We start from the raw sequence: 10,844 nt of genomic DNA, 5'->3' as shown, positions 1-10,844 counted from the left end.
GAGGGATGGACAGAGGAAAAGAGTGACAGAAAGAGCAGCCTGTCCCCCATTATGTGTGTGTGTGTGTGTGTGTGTTTTTTAAAGACTTTTTTCTGATGATAATTCTAATCCCACCAAGGACCTCTCGGGCTGAACCGCCCGCTTTATCTTCCGTTTGCAGTCCGTCTCTCATTAAAACACAATCACAGGCCACCAACTCTAATTTACCTTGAACTCCAACCCATTTTAAAGAGAGAGAGGGGGGGAGAGAAAAATTCAAATTCTCTCTCTCTCTCTCTCTCTCTCTCTCTCTCTCTCTCTCTCTCTTTCTGTCTGTGACGGGAAATGGGGAACATCATTTTTTTCTCTAATCACTCTCAGAGCGAAGGGCTTTAAAAATCATTGGATTATTTTTTTTTTAACATAAATCCTTGATGAAAAAGGTCACTCTTCAGTAAAGGAGTATGGAGATTATGTTGGACCACACAAGCCCACCTTGATTGGTTGGAATTTCTGTTGAAGAAGCAGTGTCTTCCATTGTATGGTTTAATTAAAGGAATGTGTTGTAGAGGAGTATGTTCAAAGCCAATGACACTGATACTTGGAAATCGGGCCACCCCTTTTATTCAGAGTTCCAGTTTTTGTTTTGTATTTAATTAATCATGAGCTTTTGATTGTCCGCAACTCACAGTGACATCGGTTAGCCAGCCTCTGTATTTATGTGGAGTTATAATGACTATTCGACATGCCGGCCTTATTCGTCTCAGGATAATCAGAGTGGGAAACTTTCTGTTTTAAAGTTTAGAGTTGGGTGTGACATTTCTCAGTTAGGATTGGACTTGTACCGCGAAATAAGTGGTGTAAAAAGCATCATGCCTAGTGTTATGCTGACTCAGCTATTCCACCGGTCAACTAAAGTGGAAGTTTCCTTTTTCGTATACAACTGTAAGAGCTGATACCAGGGAAAAGAGCAAATTATTAAAACCCACTGGAGCGTGACAATGGAGAATTTACCTTGAAATTACAAAAATATAGATATTTGGTCTGTTTGTCAGATATTTCCAAGCTTCACTGGAACTGTTTTGTCACCCGTCCTTCATCCTCCTCCTCTTCCTCTCCTCTCACCCTGTGCCTGTCTGTATTGAAGTCTGACGTCAATAAAAGTCTGAGGTCCTATTCTTTTCAGCTTCCAAGCCAGCCTGTTACCGGGAGAAGGCCTTTGGTTTGACGACAAAAAGCAATGAAGGCACTTACCTGGGGACCAAAGATACAGCATGAATATGAATAAATACCGATATTTTGTATTAATGTATTCCTTCAATCATTTGAGGTCTGTTTTATATTGCATCCAAAAGAAGGCTGCACTGACACTAGGATAAAAGTCACATCATTTGTCACAGTTTGGATGCTTTAATCGCATGCCACCGACGCCATCAGTCTCATAAATCCTGTTCCCTTACCTGTCGCATCCTTACCTGATACATCCTTACCTGCTACATCCTTATCTGTGGTGTCCTTACATTGTTTCCTTGCTTGCTAAATCCTTACCTTGTTTCCTTACGTACTACATCCTTACATTGTTTCCTTGCCTGCTGCATCCTTACCTTGTTTCTTTACCAGCTACATCCTTACCTTGTTTCCTTACCAGCAACATCCTTGCCTTGCTTCCTTACCTTCTACAACCTTACCTTGTTTCCTTACCTGCTACATCCTTAACTTGTTTCCTCACCTGTGGTGTCCTCACCTTGTTTCCTTACCTCTTTTCCTTACCTGTGGTGTCATTACCTTGTTTCCTTACCTGCTACATCCTTACCTTGTTTCCAGGCAGCTACATATTTTTTTCCCTACCTGTTGCTTTTCCTTTACTTGTTTCCTTACAGTTGTCGTCGTCGTCCCCCTCCCTTCCAGAGAGGATAGAACCAGGGGGTCTAAGCTGCTGGGGCTCTGAGCTGCAGGGGGTCTGAGCTCCAGAGGGGGTCTATGTGGATTTGGATATTGTCTTCTACCCCCTCATGGCCTTGGATGTTTGCTGGAAGGCCCACGTGGGTCAGTAATGCAGCTGGTTAATGCGCTGTGCCCTTTTTACTGCCGGACCCACTGGGAGTAGTGTGCGGAGGAGGGGGGTAATAATATGTATGAGGAAGGCTGAGAGATATGCCAAAGTCAGAGCAGGCAGCTGTCATTAGACGTGATTCAGAGGTCCGTGAGCCTGCTCTTACTTTGTTCTTAAATTATTCATGCAATCTGTCAATGCTGCCATCGAAGCTTCTCTCCTCCGCATGGGCTCAATAATGACAGAAATCCCACTGCTCCCTTCTGCAAAATCCCTTACTACTCGCTATCACACAAACCCCAGTGTTGTCTGTTTGTGTGTGTGTGTGTGTGTGTGTGTGTGTGTGTGTGTGTGTGTGTGTGTGTGTGTGTGTGTGTGTGTGCGTGTGCATGCATGCATGCATGCATGATTTATGCTAACATGGACCTAATCCTATGCAGGGGTGCACAGTACCGGCATGCAGAACACGTTATGTGTACATCCAGAAGCATTCCAGGACGGGCTCCGTGCGGATGCTCTACTGGTGTTACGAACATCTTGTTTGCAGACTGGAACACCCCCTTCTTCTTCTTCGTCGCCTTTCTTGCTGAACTGTATTAAAATGTCAAAGTATACTGCTCTGACTCCTTAATCCGTAGTCCGACTCCGTAACTACGGAGACCCTTCACGCATTCAAAGTTCTCCGTCGGGATGTCGGATACACAATGCAATTCGCTGCTGAACGAAATGAACTTCCAAAGCTTTTCAAATCTTATTTGATGTTTTACTGGTCTTTAATGTGCAAAGTAAACAATTTACAAAGTAAACAAGGTGCAAAGTCAATTTGGAGGAGTGATTCCGGAAATGATTTTGTTAGAGGACCAATCACAGCGCTTTCCGTCTCCGTTGCGTCGACAAATAGTTTAAAAATATTGGATCCGCAGGTAAGCTACGGAGAGGGTCTCCGACAGGCTCTCCGGCTACAGCGAGGGCTCTCCGTGTCTACGCACAGCACTTTATGGAGGACTATAAACCGGCCTAACTTTCACCGTCAACACCGGCCCCCTTCTTCTTCGCACGGCTGTCAACATCCGGAACATTTGCTAGTCAGTTTTCTCAAACAGAAGTTTAAAAATAAGATCTAGTTGTAAGTACGGGTAGCATAGAACTAACGTTAGCCAAGGGAGGCTCCATGATTGCTGGATCTAATGAGAAAGGTAAAATTGCCATTAAGGAAGGAAAACATAGTATGCCTTGCGACTATGCTTCGCAGTATGCCTTACGAAAATCATTATGCCTTTCAAAACACTTCATGATTGGTCGATGAATCACTACCAGGAACGCCTAATTGGCATTCTTGTGTCATGACGGAAACGCCCAAGGCTGCAGCTGGACCCTTCTGGCCTCCACTGCTACCACCATCACCAACACCAGCTGCATCAGCACCAGCAACACCGCCTTCACCAGCACCACCCATCATCACCAACTCCACTACCACCACCACCCACCTCCACCTCCAACACAACCACTACCCCTACGCCCTCTTCTACCTTCAACACCACCTCGAATATAACCTCCTCCTCCATCACCACCGTTACCTCCACCACCTCTTCTACCTTCAACACCACCTCGAATATAACCTCCTCCTCCATCACCACCGTTACCTCCACCACCTCTTCTACCTTCAACACCACCTCGAATATAACCTCCTCCTCCATCACCACCGTTACCTCCACCACCTCTTCTACCTTCAACACCACCTCAAATATAACCTCCTCCTCCATCACCACCATTACCTCCACCACCTCTTCTACCTTCAACACCACCTCGAATATAACCTCCTCCTCCATCACCACCATTACCTCCACCACCTCTTCTACCCTCAACACCACCCCCTACTCCTCCACCAACACTACCCGCAATCCCCTCCGACAACCACAATCAGCACTACCTCAGTCACTCACTCACCCCGATAACCTCAACCATCACTATCTCCACCATCAGTGCAACCAACACCACCTCCTTTACCACCACCACAATTACCTCCTCCACCATCATCCCTATCAACAGCTCCACTAGCTCCACCTCCAGAACCTCCCCCTTCAATGCCACCACTATCACCAGCTCCACCAATACCACCAGCACCATTACCTCCACCCCAATCCCCCCCCCCACCTCCCACCCCACTGCTGCTGACAAATCTCTCGGATAGCAATTCCCCCAAACTACAAAGAGTAAACCTCCCAAAGATGTCTGAAGCGATGTATTATTCAGGATTTACCGTACACAGCCCTTCATGGTTTCCACATCTGCACGATAGAAAGCCAAACCGCTATCTTATGAAAGATTAAATTAGATAAAATAACCCTGTGATGAGTCGTTTCTACTCCAGTGAGTGCTGCTCCAAAGGCGGGTGATGTAGTGAATTTTTTTTCTTGCCTGACAACTTACATTTCCATTTCAACCATTTAGTTTTGATCCAGGCAACACTTTCAAATGATGCATATGTGAACAAATCTCAAAGTGAATACAGATCCTGGATCGTGCTATAAAGCATTTGATCGCTCATATCCACAGCCTCCCTGCGTAGGACCCCAGACCTGCTCCTAAATGATCAACACAAATAAATGCTGTGTCTTTGGATGAAGGTATCTGCTCAATGACGAAATAATAATTCATATATACAACATAATATGTGGTGTCCCACGAAGAAGCAGCCACGCAAATCTACATAGACGTACGCAATACTATAAACACATCCCGACTCGAAAATTAAACACACACACGCACATGCTCACACACGCACTCGTACACACACACACACACACACACACACACACACACACACACACAAACCTCCTCAGGAAGTTCTCTCTAAATAAACAAGAAGGCTGTATCCCACAGTGATATAATTAGGAAGCACCCGCCGAGCAGATTACCAACGCAACGGTAACCAGCGCTGACAGGTCCGTCTCTGTGACAGCACCGTAACGAGACCATATTTGAGGGGGAAAAAAACCCTCAGCTCTCACCCAGGAGACGAAGCGCTTAACCTGCTAACAGCCAGTCTCTCCCCCGACTCCCCGACGAAAGCCCTGCTCTGTCCCTCTCAGGTGGGGCTTACTAGCATGAGGCTGAAACTTTTGATTAACATTTGGGTTTTGTGTTGAGGGTCGTGGGTGTTGGTTTAGTTTTGGGCTCTATATGTATTCAGCGTGGCAATCTAACGTTTTTGTTGTGCTGTCTTCTTATCTCCCAGACACACTTTCTGCTTGAATCCCAATTTACACAGTAGTGGTGACACTGTCTTGTGTGGGCGTGTTTAGGAGCCATTATTATGGGGCTTCAAATTGGCCGCCCATTTGTTAATTGTGATTGTTTCTGTTATTCTTCTGAAACTGGTTGTTTATCTCATAACGTAGGCAGATTGAAATTTACATCATTCACAACAGTAACGTTAACTGTATTGTCTTTACAAAGACCACTCTTTTCAGAGATAAGTATAATGTTTCCGCCTTGTGATCTGCCTTGATTCCCTTCCAATATAAAAATCATACGTTGATATGTATACGCAAATACCTCATTGCACAAACAATGGATACAATAACTTCCGTTCATGTACACTATAACTTAATTTTCTGTTTGTGTTAGTGTCAATAATACAGCACAGACTTTAAATACATTCATTATTTTTAACCAAAATCTATATTCATAAGGTATTCATGAAATACAACTTTTTACTCTAATACATCAAATTTAAGGCTGGAACTGTCCACGTATGCTATACTTCCCCTTTCCCCTTCCGTTATGCCTGCCATTACTCAGAAGGTTATCACGACCTGTCTTTTTATTCAAATTTTGTCTCCCTCTACTTTTTGCAGAGTACAGCTAGTAAAGCTGAAACTTGACGGGTGACACACTCTGATCTGCAGTTGAGCTCTCGGGACCGTTCAAGGGCTCTCGTTAGCCGTGTTTCTCTCTCTCTCTCTCTCTCTCTCTCTCTCTCTCTTCTGTATCTCAAATGCAATGTGTGTTTAGCACCGTGACCTATCATTTTGGGCACATGCTGGTTACTTCCACTGCCACACACTCACAGTATGAAAACGTTCATAGAACCAGGTGTTGGTCCCAGCAAGGGATCACTCCAGAAATCCCCCCCCCCCCCCCCCCTTTTACCCCTGCCCTCCATCTCAAAAAGGGCTTCCAATTTGCTTCATTTGTTTATTATTCTCTTTCTGTGCCGACCAGGGGGTCGCATGGTTACGTGTGTGTGTGTTTTTCATTCTCCAGGTCCACATTGTCTGAGACACACTTCACCTGTTTTTTTTCTGCCATCACCGACTCACTTTTACTTCTTATCTTCAGGGACCAGGGATAAACCGTTTATCTGGTGCGACAGCTTCCACTGTCAAACATGCCAAATGAATATTTGTCTTTTCCCATGCCAGTTAATATTCAGACTCAGGATGATGGTGAGCTTTTAATTTGAAGACGTGTTTTCCTCTTGGCATTTATCAGAAAAGCTTACGAGGCCCGCCGGCTGGAGAGAGAGAAAGAGAGAGAGAGAGAGGGAGAGAGAGAATGAATGACAGAGAGACAGAGGGAGAGACATGAAAGAGAGGTGATGAATGAGAGAGAGAATACATTGGAGTCATTAACCGTGACACAGAACACCTTCCAGAGCCAGGGTTCATTATCTCAGCCACTCGCTGTGCTTTCGACTCCCTATCAGTGCTTCCTGGAAACCAGTATTTCTCGGTACGTTGAAGGGAAGCCAGGTAGCGGAGGGAAGGAGGGAAAGGTACTTAGGGGTTTACAATCACGCCAACACACTGAAGGGATTAGACAACAGCACACAAAAACACTAGCCAGCTTTATCTGCGCTAATGTCACAGGAATGAGCATTCACACAGCGCACACGCACACACTCTTCTCTCTCGCTCACAAACAGACGCACGCATGCACGCACAGATGCACACACATCATTTCTGAAAGAGAGAACAGTCTAATCCATTGCATTTTGAGTATCGTAGGAAAAACACAGATTTGACAATTCAAGCATATCTTGCCACTGACACCTCCTCCCCACCCACACAGCTTCGCCTGACTCCAATTCTCCACACTAATATCAACCCAAATGACTGTGTGTTGGTTTGAATGTGTGTTTGTCTTTCATGTTGTTTACGGTAATGGGTATCTTTAAAGACAAGTTTGCCAAGTTTCTAAATTTTCTAATGGACATCAGCAACTATTGGCATTGTGCTTTAGGCCAAGAACATCCTGTGCTCCTATATGCTGCTTGTTATCTTAAAGTCCTGTGATCCTATACGCTGCTTGTTATTTGAACATCCTAAGAAGAAAAAGCTGCGTCACGTTTTGACCTACACACCTTTCCCATCTAGTTTTGACTGTGTGTTTGGATTGTCGATGCCGTTAAAGTAGTAAACTATTATTAATGCCACTTTAACGGCACTGACAATCCAAAAACCCAGTCAAAACTAGATGGGAAAACTGTGTAGCTGTGATGGTAGAGGTTTACTTTAAGCTCAATTTATTTTTGATGTGCACGTGATGCAGCTTTTAATTATTCGCCAACCTCAGAGTTTGTTATGTACGATTATTCATAACCCAATGTTATTTCCCATAGACATTTGAACGAGGGAACCGGAGCCTCGGAGGTGGGACTTATTCTTCAGAGGTCTATACGGTGCTTGTCATTTTAACATCCTGTGCTCCTATACGCTGCTAGTTTTTTTTAACATCATGAGCTCCTAATTGCTTCTCATTATTTGAATAGTCCTGGTGCTCTTCAAATCGAAGTACTATCATTTTATGTTGGTTCTTCTAAAACTAATATTTTGCTGCGTGATATGTTCTGTTTTATGAATAAAGCAGAAGCTTGTGTTTTGCTGCTCTTCATAGTGAGGTCTCTCTTGAAAATTGGATTTTTAAATGGGACTAGCCTCAGTGGCCCTTTCAAATAAAGTTAACAAAACACAAAATACAACTTTTGAAAAACATCACCAAATGACTATTGGCACACTTTGGGTCTAAATGTGTTCCACCCTGTTAAACACAGTAAGATGTCGGATAAACAATCATGCAAAGATTCAAATATCCTTTCCAAATCAAGAAAGTAGGAAATGTATTGCAGCCTGTTTTGAATGATATGATGCAATACAACGTGATATAAACTGATGTGGCGTAGTTGATATCACAGTTTCAGGTCACACATGGGGCAATTTGTTCCTATGACAACGGTGTTGCACTCATCATCATGCTGTCTCTAGCTGAAATAAATTGTAGTTTATTTTTACCTCTTTGAGCTGATCTACCAAATCTTGTTATTAAGCATTAAAAGATGCATGCATGCAACCGTTCATGAATATTCAGTTAAATTTGTTGATTCATGTGAGCCTAGCCATAAGCCAATACTTGAAAACAAACGTAGCGTATGGTGAGCATTTGAAACACTCTGAAGACTGTAAAAGGGTGCTCATTACAATGACCGTCCCCTTATTCGGCATCCAGCAACCACATTTGCATGTGCAGGCCTGCTATGAGAGTGTCCATTAAGGACAAGAGAAAATAAACATAATATATCCAATATGTTATGCACCATGCACGCACAAGTACGCATACATCCACGACCGTGCATATGGATACAGAAAAACATGCATTCAGCCTACAGGCACAAGCACTCATGCATGCAGTTGCAGACACAAGCAAACACGTCAGACACACAAACACACATACACACACACACACACACACACACACACACACACACACACACACACACACACACACACACACACACACACAACACACCAAAACACCCCACACACATGAACACAATCACTCGCACACACACAGTGACAGCCGGTTCACCTTGTTTGATAACTCCTACAAAACGGCTGTCACCCTTAGTCAGTCATAGGCGAGCACGGACTCAGTGGAAGCTGATGGATCAATTTGCCACAGAAAGGCGGTGGCAGTCTTGAAATGTAATGGGCTTTGATGTAGACGCTGAGCTGCATTACACAGTCCAGCAGGAGCGACTGAAAACCCTTTCTGTCTGCCTGCTTCATATGCAGAGAACGTTGGCGGTGAAAAGCGTGGCCGTCGTGGTCCTGCCATGCACTCGGGCACGCGTGTGTGTGAGAGAGACACACATACATAAAAATATATGAATTTATACATTTTTACACATTGTATACATTTAGAGAGCGAGATGAAAGAGTTAACACTTACAGTTGTTTTCAATTGCTTGAACACTATAGACACATGCTTAGAGGCATGCAAAGTAACACAACTTGAAGTTTTTGTTACTATACCTTAAACACATGTAACCATTCCTTAAACAAAAGCGCTGCTTTGCACTTTAGTTGCTATTCTGCAACGCACTTGCTCCTTTCTGCAACACACTTGCTCCGGCACACTACACACTATTTCAAACATAAGACACTTAGTTCAAAAATGACATCTCAGTTTATCATTGGGAAATCACATCTATTCAAAATACTAAACACATTGGGTAATTGAAAATACTTAAATACACACCTCAATACACTTACTTACAAAACTGAACACCTAGCAGCCAGCTACAAAAAGGCCAAAGAGCAATTGTGCACGTCCCGAGGCAGCGCGGGGGAAATATATCATTGTGTGCCGCCATAAGCCTTCGAGGGTAACTGCACCATCATGCAAAAATAGGTCCCTACAATACCCAACATATCATCACACTTCTAGATGCACTTCATGATGCAGCTGAACAGGACAGATCAGAGAACCCCAGGTTTGATGTTGTCTGGAATAATGTTAATTTCCATCGGGCTGTTTTGGTCCGGAACTGGTACACCAACCATAAACAATTTGAAGTCGTATATTCACCATTTCTAAACCCTATAGAAGGTTTTTTTTCGGCTTCGGGATGTAGTTTATATGACCGCCAACCACATGCCATCATGCCTCTTCTGCAGGCAATGGAACAGGCCTACGGAGACATTAAGGTAAGGTCAATCCATGGATGGATTCGGTACACAAGGCACGGATCCATAAGCCCACCGACGCACAATTGCCATGTTTTTCTGTGTTTATGTACAGTACAGTTGTGTATTTTTGGTTAATTTTTGTTAAACTGAATTTACTGAACTGTAAAGTACTGTACTGCAATGTACAGTATTGAGTATTAAATTTTTTGGTTGTTGTGAAAACGTGCCTTCTGTGGAACAGAATAAAAACAGTGAATATGGAAGACTGCAGTGTTTTATATAAAGTAGACTAGTGTGTTTCTGCTGATCTGAAAATATATTCATATGATACAAGTGTGCATCATTTTGTCATCAGTGACATTTTGACAAAGGATTGTTAGGTTTCTATAGAAGAGTTTCAATTTGACATAGATGTGAATGGTATATGTCTTAGTGTTGTGTCTTATTTGCTTGTGTGTTGAGTTTTGACACAATGAGCCAAGTTTTGCAAAATGTGTTCAAGCAATTGAAAAAATTAAAATTAAAATTAAATTAAATATTTTCATTAAAATAAAATAATCCTTAGTAGCCGAATAATTCTTATCACATTCTGTAATATATATTATCATTGACCTGATATTTACATAGAGAAAAGTATTTACCACTTTTCCATTTTCTTCTGCATTTGGAGGACATACGATTAACACCAAGTCATCACATGGCTATGTGCTGACCCCTGGTGGCGGATGGCAAGTAGCATCTTCAGCGAACGTGAACCCGCGAGATCAGGATGGTCTCACGAGGCTATCCTGCATCCTCGAGCCGGACAGTACACCTTCCCACCTATTCCATGAGGCAGA

This window comes from Pollachius pollachius (assembly GCF_949987615.1).
Source record: "Pollachius pollachius genome assembly, chromosome: 10".
NCBI lineage: Eukaryota > Metazoa > Chordata > Actinopteri > Gadiformes > Gadidae > Pollachius > Pollachius pollachius.
The sequence above is the reverse complement of the archived record's forward strand: the minus strand, read 5'-3'. Positions refer to the sequence as shown.